Raw genomic sequence first — 13,908 nt, 5'->3', positions numbered from 1 at the left:
ATGAGTGGAGAAGTTCCTATGTTGCGGGCGGCTAGGGCCCGCGCTGCTTCCGTTCGATGTCCGGGATCTGTTCTCTGTCCATCCATTCGCAGGCCTCTGCTGGGTTATCAAACAAGTGGGCCTTGTTGTTGCGCAGGACCTTGAGTCTAGCCGGGTAGAGGAGTAGATAGCGCAGGCCTGCTTCCTTGAGTCTCGCCTTGGTGTGGTGGAACTGGGCCCTGCTCCTTTGAACCTGCAGGGTGTAGTCAGGGTAGATTGCTATCTTTGCGGCGTCCCTCTGTATGGATCCGCCCATCCTGGTGAAGGCCAAAATGGATTCCCTGTCCCTATAGTTGAGGACTTTGGCTATTATGGGTCTTGGTGGGGTCCCCGGTGGGGGCCTCCTGGCTAAGGAGCGATGGGCTCTTTCAATAGTGAAGCCCTGCGACAGTTTCCCGGCCCCAATTTCCTGTATGAGCAGGTTCTCGACGTAGTTGGTAGGGTCGTTGCCCTCGATGCCCTCGGGCAGGCCGATAATTCTGATATTGTTTCTGCGGGCCCTTCCTTCGGCCTCCTCAGCCCTGTCCTCTAGGTTCTTCACTTTCTGCGCCAAAATGTCTACTTCCTTTAAAAGTTGAGTTTTGGCATCGGTATTGTCTCGGACTTGGATCTCGAGAGCGTCCGTTCTGCCGGTGATATAGCGCACATCCTGCCTCAGTAAATTCAGGTCGATCGCAACCGCATCAATCTTGTCCTCCATAGTTTTCTGGAGTGTCTTGATGGCCTCTAGCAGTTGGGAGTTAGCTGGCTCGGGTCTCGCGGCGCCCGGCACCTCCACAGGGGCAGAAGCCTCCGCGGGTCCGATCGCTCCAGCGGCCGCGAAGGACTCCATGGTAGTTTGGCGGTGTCTGCTTCGGGCGCCCTTAGTGGTCATGTCCTATCTTCGTGGTCCGTCAGGCCTCGGCAGGCACTACACAGTCTGTGTCCGATGGCGCCGTGCTGGGGATGCTTCGTGGGGGGGGTTGTGCGTCGGCCGCCCGCCGGGCTGCGCCAGTGGGCCGCTCAGCAGGGCCCGGTGAGGGTGTAGTTAAGGCCGCATCAGGCGCTCCCCCCTCCGTCTCCTCGCTGCTCTTCTTCGGGACACAGGAGCACAGGTCTCAGCTTAGGCAATCTCTGCCACTTCAGATCGAGTTCCATAAAGGCTGGCCCCTTGCGGGTTCCTCCCGGTCGGTCACAGGGCTCCGCTACAGCGTCAGGCTGGGCATCGTCATGGCCGCCATTTTCTGTCCTCGTACGACGTTCCGTTTCTTTTTGATGGTGCGGGCCCTCAGAGGGTCGTGAGGCTCCCAAACTTCGTCAACAGGCGGAACACTCCTTCACACGACCTATATTCTGTTTTCAAGTGGCTGCAGTCAAGTTTAAGCGGTAGTTGGTGGCGGATCCATAATCGTATCGAGCGGAGCTGCGCCGAACACGTCCTTCCTACATGGCGGTTAGCCACGCCCCCCTTGAATATGTTTATATATATTGTGATTATTATAATGAATTTACCGTAAACTATCTTCCCGTGATTAATGTTGCACCTTAGTCATATATGCACTAGATTGACATAGCCTCTTTCTCTCCCACACTATCTATCTACTTTTCAAAATGTCTCTGGCTCTGGAAGAAGAGAGAAAATTTCTCTTTACTTTACTTTACTTTATTTCATTTATATAGCGCACAATGGACCCGAAGGCGTGATGGCGCATACAAACATACAACAATAAACATAACAACATAAAAACAGAAAAAGATACGTGTAAAAGCACGGAGAAGCAGCAAATCACTATTAGCAAAAGACATGAAAGAATACATCTTACAGCATACATTACGGGAGAATGAAAGGTCGTTTTATCATAAAGTAGGCAAGGCTTAATCGAGGCAGGGGGTCTAGAGTATCAATTTCCAATTCGAGCTGCCGCTAGAGAGATATTTACATGATCTAAGATAGGTGGGTAAAGTGCTAAACTTGCATCCCACTAGGACACAGTCACTAGATTGCTGCGAGAACCAATTACTGAGATCAATCATGCGTACAATCTTCAGGTCTGATGTTCTAACTACTCCAGGTCCAGTTCTTTGACGTAACCAAGCGAGTACCTTATTTCGCAGTGAGTCTCTAGATTCTTTACCTTCCGCCTTCTCAACATTAGTTATCACGAAGTTCCTTTGGTCCAAAATAAAAGATTTAGTATCCATATTGTTAATGCTAGGCATTTGTGCCTTCCTGGTATGTAGGCTCCTAAAGGTCAGCTGTTTGATGTAAGGGCCTAAGGATTGTTTGGCAAAGATTTGATCAGGAGTGGAGGTAGGCAAATCGAGGGCCTCCCGTGAAGGGTCACCCACCAAGCAGGGGGCAAGCAGGACAGTCTCCAACTGCCGAGTCAAGCCTGAGGGGGTAGGCACTATAACAGCTGTTTGGCAGCCCTGGTGAACACCAAACTTGAGGGGAGTATTTTGTGCAGAGGTATCGGTTCTAAACGCGGTTCTAAACGTGTCAGCCATCCACATTGAACTGAACCTTCTCTGTACATGTGTTCTTTAATTAAATCACTGATTGTTTTTATGCAATACAGAAAATGTTGTTTTTCTTGATCTATTGACCATCATAAAGTTTCGAAAAAAGACTTTAATGAATAATTACTTAACCGTCTAGTGACGGTATCTAAAGGTGTGCCGGGGATGGGAGGGTTCCATTCTGGATGCTCTTCTCTCTGTGCTTTAATGATTGTGACAGTGCCACAAAGTCGGACATTCACCTGCTACTGGGAGAAATCCGCTCTATCAAAACTATCCTAACGGAAACGGTTGCAGACCTGCATACACGGATGGCCAAGATGGAAGATCGAACCGAAGCCGTGAAGCACAACCAGCAGTCCGCAGACATCTCGACAATGACGTACAAAGCCAGATTTCAGGACCTGGAGCAAAAGGAGCGTGATATGCATCTCAAACTCGACGACCTGGAAAATTGGGAGAGGCAGACCAATATCTGCATTTTGGGCCTTGAAGAGAAACAGGGGGAGACGCCTGCGGGTCTAGAGTCCAAAGTAAAAGCTCTGATAACATCCCTCTTTGGGGTGCCCTCCCCCCACCATGGAGTTTGACAGGGTCCACAGAGCGGGTGGGCCACCGAAAGGCCCTTGCTCCGCCCTGGTGAAATGTCACTATTACAAACAAAGGCAGAAGATACTGCAGAAAGCCAGGAATCACAAGCCCCTTGACTTCGGGTCAAGCATCAAACTGTACCAGGATCTCTCCGCCACCACTGTAAACTTGAGGAGAGGTTGCCGCCCCTTAACCACATGGCTGCAGGAACGTGGGGTCCAATACCGATGGGGCCATCCCTTCTCATTGAGCTTCGAATTCGATGGAGAAAACTTCAGAATGACCTCAGAAGATGAGGCTAAAAGGACCCTAGACCACCTATGAGCAAGCACGAAAAGTTCAGAAGGGGAAGCAGTAAGGAAAATCAACGGCCCGACGCAGAAGGGCCTTCCTATGATGCCCAGACACCCCATGCCAGAAAAACATGTCTTGATTTTCCTGCATTCTGAAGTGCCTGTGAGTGGGCAAAACTACACCGGGGCCCGAGCCCCTGCAGGCGGGGGTCAACCCACTGGTGCACGGTCTGAGCAAAATGTATGGTACGAGCCTCCAGACCCTCCTACCGAGTGTTCCAAACACTTATGAAAATGGCAAAAGTTGAAGTAATGAAAATTCTCAGCAAGTTGTTTTGTCGCTGTAATGCTTTATTGGTGTTAGTTGGTTGTTAGTTTTTCCTGGAGAGGGGTACCTGTAGTGTGGCCCTTATTTTCGATTTTTGGGCATCTATATCACAGGAAAGCAGCTGCTATGTTCGTTTTCACAGGGCAAGGGAGGGGGGTAACAACTCACATCAAAGGGAAGAACCACATTCAACTCAAGCTATAACAACGCCACATTCACCTCAAAGCCTACCATAAGCCCAACCACTGGGCAGCAGTACACTCACCATAAAGCATAGACAGCGTTATCCCTGTAGGAGGCCAAAGCATCAGCACACACTACAGCATGACAACACATGATAGGACAACAATTGGGTCCCTTAATGTTAGGTGCCTAAATTCTCCCCATAAGCGCTCGATGCTAGCGCAGCTTTTTAAACTATCAAACCTGGATGTACTGTTTGTCCAAGAGACCAAATATACTCAGGGGGAGGGATGCAGGATTAAAGGTATGGGCCTCGGGGACTGGAAAGAAAGGGGGAGTCAGAATTCTCTATAAGAAATCCATTGGCCTCCAGATACAACATGTCTACAAACACGACCTGGGTAGGTACGTGGCCCTCAAAGGTACACTACGAGCACAAACGGTCGCCCTATGCTCAGCCTATGCCCCAAACCAAAATCAATTGCAGTTCAGCAAGGCTTTGTTTGACTTTCTTGAGGGTTGGAGAGAAGGCACACTGGTATGTGGTGGAGACCTCAATATGATAGCGGACCCCACCCTGGATTGAGAATCGATAAGGTTGAACGCCCTGCCGCCAAACGCAACGCAGGGGGAGACGTTCCAGGGACAGCTTAGGGAACATCATCTCTACGACTCCTGGAGGACGTCACATCCCGAACGTCAGGCCTTCACTTTTTATTCACCCCCACATCAAACCCACTCACGCACTGACTACTTACTAATCGGTGCGGAAAGTGAACATCTGGTGCTAGACGCCGCCATAGAGATAGTGGCATGGTCGGATCACAAACTCTGTGTGTTGGGCCTGGACCTAGGACTGCCTCACAGCATGGAGCAGAGATGGGTGTGCAACGAATATCTCTGTAAAGACCCAGTATTCAAAAACACAGTCACAGAAGCGATTAGAACTTTCTTTGAGCTAAACGACACAGAAGAAATGGCGCAAAGCACTGTATGGGAGGCGGGGAAAGCCACACTACGAGGGGTACTAATATCGGAGGGGGTGCACAGGATGAAAATTCAGCTGAAAAGGGAAATGGAGCTGAAGGCAGAGATCGCGCAGCATGAGTGCAAACTTCAAACCCAGAAAGTGGGGGTGGATTTAATCCTAGAACATGTCACAATGCTCCGGGAGGAATTGAAATATATCTGGCAGAAAAGGGCACTAGCGCATCTGAGAATGCTGAAACAAAAATTCTATGAGAGAGGCGACAAAGCCCACACCATGTTGGCTAACCGCCTAAGGAAGCAAAGAGCGGACAGAGCAGTGTACAAAATCAAAAGCAAGCAGGGCCTCCTCCTGACCAGCCCGAGAGACATTTTTCTAGATTTTATGCTAGCCTGTAGACAGCAGGAAACCTAGGTGCAGATTCTGAGATCAAAGAGTATCTGTCGAGCTTACCCCGTCCCCCGATACCTCATGAACACCTAGAGACCCTCAACGCCCCAATATCAACAATTGAGGTCAAATACGCCATCTCTCATCTCATCCGGGCAGGACGGATTCACTCCAGCCTTCCAAAAGGCAAACGCCAATGCCCTCATCCCTCACTTAACTTAACACTTAACTCTTTAACTTGATACTAGAGACCAGGCAGGCCCCCATGTATTTGCAGAGTCATGTATAGTGGTGATCCCCAAAGAAGGCAAAGACGCCTCAGAGTGCGCATCCTACCGCTCAATCTCACTCATAAATGTGGACGCTAAACTCTACGCCAGCATCCTAGCCACCGGGCTGGCTCTGGTTCTCCCCCAGCAGGTTCGCACAGACCAAGTGGGATACATAAAAGGCAGGCAAGGGGCCGATAATGTGAGGAAAACCTTATATCTAATGGTACACCCTGACAAAGCTGAAGACTGCCCTACTCTGATGCCCATAGATGCCGAACAGGCTCTTGATCGTGTTGAGTGGACATTTTTGCATGCAGTAATGAAATCGGCAGGCTTCGGGGAGGTCTGGGCCAGAGGAGCGAGTGCACTATACCGCAATGCAACAGCAAAGGTACTCGTCAATGGCATCCCTTCCAACTCCTTCTCTCTAACCCGAGCCACGCGGCAGAGGTAACCCCTCTCCCTGCTTAGTACACCCTGGTAATAGAGCCCTTTGCGCAGAGGGTGCGATCGAACACCCAAATCCACAGCATGTTAAGGGGATGGAAAGAATATAAATTGGCAATGTTTGTGGATGACATCCTGACATACCTCACACATCCCTCAGAATCCATCCCAGCCCTCTTTAAAACGATGCAGGAATATGGAAGACTTTCCGGATTCCATGGCAACCTAAAATAAATTATTGCAATGCCCCTTTGCTCGTCTACCCCTCTACCACCTTAGCTAATCACAAGATGGGGATTCCAAGTGCAGACAGAGGCGATTAGATACTTGGGGGTGAACATCACGCCAGCCATAGGCAACCTGTATCAAGCGAACTTCCCTCCCCTGTGGAGCATCATTAAATCCGACGTGTATAGATGGTCCAAATTATCACTATATTGGGAGGCAAGGTTTACAACTATTCAAATGAATATTCTCCCAAGGTACCTCTTCCTCTTCCAATCCTTGCCAGTTTTGGTCCCCAACACATTCATGGTAGAAGTTAAGTGTACGCTACTAGCCTTCTTATGGGTGGATTCCGAGCCCAGAATCCCATACAAGACACTAATCCTGCCAAAGGATAAAGGGGGCACAGGATTACCCGACTTCTCAGAATACTACTGAGCTGCCCAATTTAGGATTCTCTTGACCACCTCTGGGAAAACCCAGAAAAGCAGTGGGTCCCCTTGGAGAATTCCCTTTTTGCCCCGGTAACCCTAGGCGAATGGTTATGGGTCCCACGCGCCTCCATGCCCCGAAGGATTCAGGATCACCCATTCCTCACCGTACTCTGGTCCGTTTGGCGCCCTCACAGTCCATGAAGGGTATAACAAAATGGCCTTCCCCCGTAAGCTGCATTTGATCCCCACCAATATGGGATCACCTTAGTCAAGTCCCCTGCTTCCAACCGTTATATGAGGAGGGCTTAGTGAGAGCTGGGCAGATGTGGAAGAAAGGGGAGTACCTTTTGAAAGAAGAACTAGAACAAGCACTACGTGGCATATCACTTCCCCCTACTGTATTTACAACTCAAGAGTACCCTCCATGACCCTCGATGGGGGGACTCCCTGCATCGCCCCTCACTGCATTTGAGCAAGTCCTAGCGAAAAATCGTAGCTCGAGAGGGCTGATCTCGGTACTATACAATGCTCTCCTCACTAGGGGCCATCTGGCATGTCCCACTACGGAAGATAAATGGGACACAAACCTGACACCTCACAACTCCCCAGGTGGTGGCAGGCAATCCATACAGGGGTGCAGGGTTCGACCATCTCCATGTAATATAAAATGCTTAATGTAAGACTTTTGTTAAGGTGGCACTACACACCTCTAAGACTCTCCAAAATGTATCCAGGAGGCTCCCCGGTCTGCTGGAGAGAGTGTGGGGAGGTGAGCGATTATTGGCACCAATGGTGGAACTATGTGCAAGTTCAGACCTACTGGAGTGAAGTACTGGAGTGGATTTGAGCAGCTGATGGGATCACAGGGACGCCTTCCCCATTATTGGTACTGTTTGGGATTGAATCAGAGGAGGAAGACACATATGCAATACTAACACACATGCCCTGCAATCTCTTTCTGGCGGCATGAGTGTGTCTGACGATCAGGTGTAAGTGTGCAACCTTGCCCTCAAAAAGGGAATGGATCACCCAGGCCCACGCCATATATGAAATAGAAAGCCTCACTGTGGCCTCACTGTAGCACTCCACGATTCACGGAAGCACATTGACCTCATATGGTTCCCTTTCATAGAATACTATACAACTTACCGAGATTCCTTGCCAACCCCTCCATAGAAAGCGTCTCTTCTCCTGAGCTTGGCACCAGTGGCACCGAAATTCCTGCAGTGCTGTAATTCAAACGACACACATTCCTCTCATCTTGGGTTACGGGATGGTAGCTGCTCCCAACCTTGATCACAATCTTGAACGGTGGACTTGTGGGATATGCAATTTTTGTATGTGGCTTCTAAGCTTTATCAATCTTCTTGATGATGAGTTGGGGAGTGGGGGGAGGGAAAGGGATGGGGTGGTGGATGGGGAATAGATAGTTACTTTGGAAAACAGGTTTCTACTTTTGTGGAATCATTGATGCACACATTGTCTGTAACATCAGGTGATTATAGTAATGCATCTGATATGTGTTTATGTAAAACCAATATACATTAAAAAAATGATGGTAAAAAATCAGGTCGCACAGGAAACCTGGCAGAGCATGGCCCAAAATGTTCTAGCATAGAGATTTAATCATCTGTCAATGGGTGTTGGAAGTTGATAGAAGTCAATGAGAGGGTGATGAGACTTCAGGTATAGCATCCAAAGATGGAAACAGGACGAGGACAAGGTTAGAAAAGGAAGGTTTTGATTGTTTCCCTGAAATGCAGGCGTGGTTGGATGGCTCTCGGGTCGAAGGTAATGAGTGCAGTGGATAAAGGGCATAAAAAGAGAATCACCTCTCTCCTTGATGTGCCTGTGGGGCTACAGCACGACTTTGTCATTTGGTGTGGGAAGAGGGAAGGACTCTGAAAAGATATTAAAGGTGGATTTTCTTTTGTAGGTTACATGATGCCAGACAGTGAATGGTTTTATGGCTTCTTAGATGGGTGAAGACTGGGTCACTTTTTTAATATATCAAAGATCAGTCAACCAGCTACTGTACCTTCTGAAGCCCATTCATCCCATAGATATGGATGTCAGCATGCAGAGCTTTTCTATAATCCGATCTGGAATTACTACTACAATGGAGTAAACGTTTACACAGATGTGGGGAAGAATATGTCTTAGTACTTTCATCTGGAAGACAGAGCTTTTGAGAACATCACTGATTGGGCAAATGAGGATCATGGTGGCATCCTGCAAGGTCTGGTGCCCTCTCATCTTTTGCCTCTTTGTCTCTTGCAAAGGTGTGGATGTGGGGCTCTTCAGGGGGGTGATTTCTGTCTGTCTGTTACAGTGTTTCGCCTAGTATAGCTATTGGCCGTTTATGCATAGCACTTCGTTAGGACACACAATCATTGAGTGGGGCAGCTCTGAAAACCATCTTGATAAAGGCGTCCATGGTGGGGTTTGCCTTGACTGGGCCAAAAGCACTTTCCAGCAGCGTTTAAAAAAAAGAAAAACTATTTGTGTTGAATTTCCATATTTCAACATCAGTCGTCATATGCCATTTGTCCCATTTCTATAGCAAACATGCATTGCAACTCTGCCAGTGTTGTTGAATCACAATGCCTATAGTTGGGGTGCACTAAACCCTTTTACTAGTGCATCTACCAATGGGTGGCAGGTTTGGCCTGCTGACTGTAAATGTGCAAGTGCCAACTTCCCTGCAGGCCAATCCCTTTCCAATAGCTGATGCGCTCATTCTGCAACTTTGATGAGACAGTGTGTACTGTTCACTTAATATCTGCGTGTGTGTTTCCTGTTTTTTCTCTTTATTATAGGGCAGCTTCTGGGAAGGGGGGGGTGGCACGGTGCATGTGAGCCACGTGTACACACCATTAGCATTGGTATGCATATGCCAAGATACAATAGCAATGTGTTTGTGTTTAGCAATATTTACTAATGGCAATGGGCATGAACTTGTGTCATTTCTCGTATGTCCCTTAGCTGTACACATTCAGTAAAGGCCTGTATTCTCTCTGCTGCTGTTTCACAAATGGATTGGACTAGCACTCTCATCAGCCTTACTCAGGACATTCAAGGGTTAGGGTTGATGGGGGTCGGAGTTCAAGACATCACGTGACCAGATAAATGCACGTTCAAATCCTGGCTTTAGTATAACAGCTATGTTAGTGATGTAATGTGTTTAGTAATGTTTCATGTCAATTGACGTCGCCGCTTTTAATTTCCCTGTAGGTCTAGAGTTCTTTAATTTTGTCCTTAATATGCTGGGTGTGATACCAGGTGAATCATGCAAGGTCAGTTTAGCAGTCTTCGGATTGAGAGTCATGGTTGCTTTGTTGTCAGATCCATCAATGTTGACAATTTCAGACCATTCTTGAAATTGGTCAACTGGGGCCAAGGCTTTTGAACAGTGTGTGTACCATCTTGCATGGGGGATGCCTGCAAATATTAATACTGAACTGTACATCCTCCTGTGTACATCCTGGCAATGGACAGTCGTGCAAGGGGAAAGCAGTGTTCTTCATTATTGAAACCAAGACGAAAGGGGGAAGGGTTGTGGTACAACAGTGAGCAACCATGGGAAAGTGTTGCAGGGAGGGATGAGGGTTACTGGGGTACCAATGCAAAGTAGACTGTGATGCTGTGAATCAAGCTACCAACGTGATGAGGTTAGTGTGTTAGGCAGTGTGATGCTGGCCGGGAGGGATGTCATGTGGGGGGACAACAGTCAGATTGGGTGGGATGGGTTTTCATGAGAGGATTTGGGTAACTTGGATGACTAGTAAAGGAGTGGAGGAGGTGGCAACCCCAAGATCGCTGGCTGTGACATTCAAGGACACTGGGATGCTGGATCAAAATTCAGGAATGCAGGGGTCCTGGTCAGGGGCTCTTCATGATGGTGTTTTTCCTCTATTATATATTTCAAGTCACTGGTAGCCACGTTCCCATGTTCCTTTTTCACTCTCCTCCTAGGTAGGTGCACATTGCTCCTTAAGAGGCACACATTCTGCTTCTGGGTGCATCATTCAGAGTAGAACATCTGCATGCAGGAGTGCAAGATGCCTGGGCAGCGTGCAGTTTTCAGGCCCCTAGAGGGCCTATGATGCAAATGACATTCCTGTACTTGCTTAACATCAGCCTCACTATCAAGATCTCCTGGCACGTCCACTCTATCATCGGTGTCGTAGGCAGGTTAGTCTGGCCGCTGCCCTTTCAACTGTTGTGGTGTTGCTCAGTGCCAATGTCTATTGCAACAGGACATCTAGCACTGGCGTAGGTTTTGGTGCTAAAGAAAAGAAAGATACAGTATTTTTATACCACAGGCCCTCACAAACTAGAACAGAGCAAACATCATAGTACCCCTTTACAGTATCAAACCCTTCCAATGGTAATATAACATTTTTAAAAAATATATTTTTTATTTTATGATTTAGTTTATTACAAACCTTCTGTAATAGTTCCATAAGTGAAATCTGCAAAATGTCCAGATAATATAGCTTCTTAACCATTTGGATCTTCTCATGATTTAAAAATAACTTTAACAAACAAATGTCATCTTCACTAGTATTATGCGCATTCTTCCCCATTTAAGAATAAAAAATTCTCAGTCATTTAAGTCTTTGCATGGTTTAACAATAGCTTTAAAAAATATCATCCCTGCCAGTAGAATTGGGAACTTTTCTCCAGTTAGGAATAATGACCACCACTCATCCGCTGATACGGTTTCTAGGTTAAGGTAGTGCTCGGCTGGGTCAGGGCTTTACATTCCAAAAGGAAATGTTTCACCGATTCAACAATCTCTTGATTTTGACAAAATTGACAATGTGCTTGAGACTTGGGGAGTTGACCCTGCATGCTTCTCACTTGTCTTGTTGGTAGTAAGTTTAGGCGCAATCGCATGAACAAATCTCTCAAGTGTGGCCAGGGAAATTTAGTCAAATACGAAGGAAGTTATCCAGCCGATCTTCATTCCTGATTCATCCAAAGTGAAAGTCTATATGTGGATCTTCTATCTTGGGTCCTTATCCAATCTTGTACACGTATGGCAGCTTTGACCTTCTCTGTATTTGTGATTAGCGTCTCTTCCGTTAGGTCTAGTGAACTGACACAGTTTTGGCAAGTGACTTTCGATTTATCAAGTAGCCATTCATCTCCCTCCTGTGAGGTGGTTCGTAAGAGTTTCTAATGGTGGAAGATCATCCTGCGTGATGCATTTCTGATATAATGCTAAAGATTTCCACAATACAATGGATTGACGAGATTGCAAGCCCCATTCATATCTCACCATTGCAATCGGGACACTTTTAGGAAGGTTGAGAACGCTTTTACAAACGGCACCCTGTAAGGTGTCCCAGCATTGCCACGATAGATTTAAGGCTGTCTCTGCACTATACGTAAGAATAGAGATGACTTTCTGTTTATAAAAAATGACTATCAGAGGCATGGCAAATTTACACTATTTCCTCTTTATCAACAATGCTTGTGACTTTAATACAGACATCCATTCACTTTCACTTTCATTGATATTACAACTAATGGGCACTCCCAAATAAATGATGGACTGTATTTTCACCAGATTTTGATTATCAATACACCATCTCTCACGTGGTTTGCTTTTATAATGTGCATTCATTAGCACCATTATTTTTGTCTTCTTGATGTTTACTCACAATTCATTGGTTTCTGATAAGCGAATTGGTTCTCCGATGTAGTCCTACTGCTGTCTGATCCAGGATAACAAGATCATCCGCAGATAGGACCCATGGTCCTATGCAAGTTCAAGTTCAATTCCACTAATTGTTTTGCTCTAACTGTGGTTCGGCTGTCACCCATGTCTGACAAATAGAGGTTTAATAGTACAGAGGAGAGTGGGCAGCCTGGCTTAAGCCCCCCAAAGGTGTTTATTCTATCAGTAACTGTCCCATCTTTTGACAGCCTCATCTGGATGGAAGTGTCTGTATAAAGGGCCTTGATTGATTCCAACAGATATGGCGGGCATCCCCAAGTGTGCATCTTGTTCCACAACCTCTCCCTGCTGACACTGTTGAAGGCCTGTTCCAAGTCCACAAATACCGTATAGATTTTGGTTCTAATTTCTTTTAACTTTTACAGAGTCAACAGAAAAAGGTTGAGGTTTGTGCCAACACCTCTGACGAAGCCTGACTGTCTACAGTTCAGACAACCTGAATTTTTGGCCCATCTATTCAGATGTCATAGCAAAAATGCACCAAAGATTTTCCACAGAACATCGAGCAGAGGGGTGGTAATTACCCGGCTCATGTCTGTCTCGTATTTTAAATATAGGACCACATCTATAAACCACATCGATGTTATGTGCCCTGGATTGAGTAACATCGAGCCTCCTGCAGCATCTCCAGCATGCCTGCATTCATCGGCTCATTCTGATGAGAATTCCATGATGGCCAACCTGAAAACAACTCAAATCGACCTGGGCCTCACAGCCCGGCAGTCACCCACCACCAACAAGCCATCCGATTGGCTCCGCGCACCAAGAAAGGACTCGCAGTCCCGGAGCCGGCCTCACACAAAGGCTCTTCACAAAGGCTCTCCCCTATTCCTGTCTTGGCCTGTCTGGGCTAAGGAGGGGATCCGTTCTGTATGTGTGATGCCTTCCCCACTGTCCCGCTACCAGGCCTGATGCGTAGCATTGCACCAACCTTTGCCTGTTATCATATTGCACCTAAGGTAAGAGCGCCAATATGCGTTCCTTCCACAAGTCCCCATCTACCGGGATGCTCACTCCCTCTCACCGCTACCGAATGCGGGGCCCCTGTGTTACCATCTGCTTCGTTTCATTCCTATCTCTGTGCCGTGCATATCTCTGTTGAAAGTTGTTCTTAGCCTCACCGAAAGCTTCCCCCGACGCCCCAAATCCAATCTATCCCCTTACTGCTCTCTCTGCTGCCCCACTTACTATGCCACCACACAAACTGTCGCTGTGAATCACTGTGTACATAAGGGCAGAGCATCCTCTGACGGTCCCATAGGTCAGAACTCACCCTCTATTACCTGTAAGACAAGATAGCTGCACCTTGAGGAGGATAGGGTGCAGGATTAATTTACTCCGACACACTTCAATAAAGACAACTCAAAGGTTTGGCAAAAGGAAGTCCGTTTAATGACAAGTACAAAAAACGGGGAAACAAATGGTAATCATCAATGGTGTGATCGCCTGTCTCGCTTCAACTCCCAACTT

Source organism: Ambystoma mexicanum, chromosome 7q (genome assembly GCF_040938575.1).
Source record: "Ambystoma mexicanum isolate Mex_15411 chromosome 7q, UKY_AmexF1_1, whole genome shotgun sequence".
NCBI lineage: Eukaryota > Metazoa > Chordata > Amphibia > Caudata > Ambystomatidae > Ambystoma > Ambystoma mexicanum.
This window is presented reverse-complemented; position numbering follows the sequence as displayed.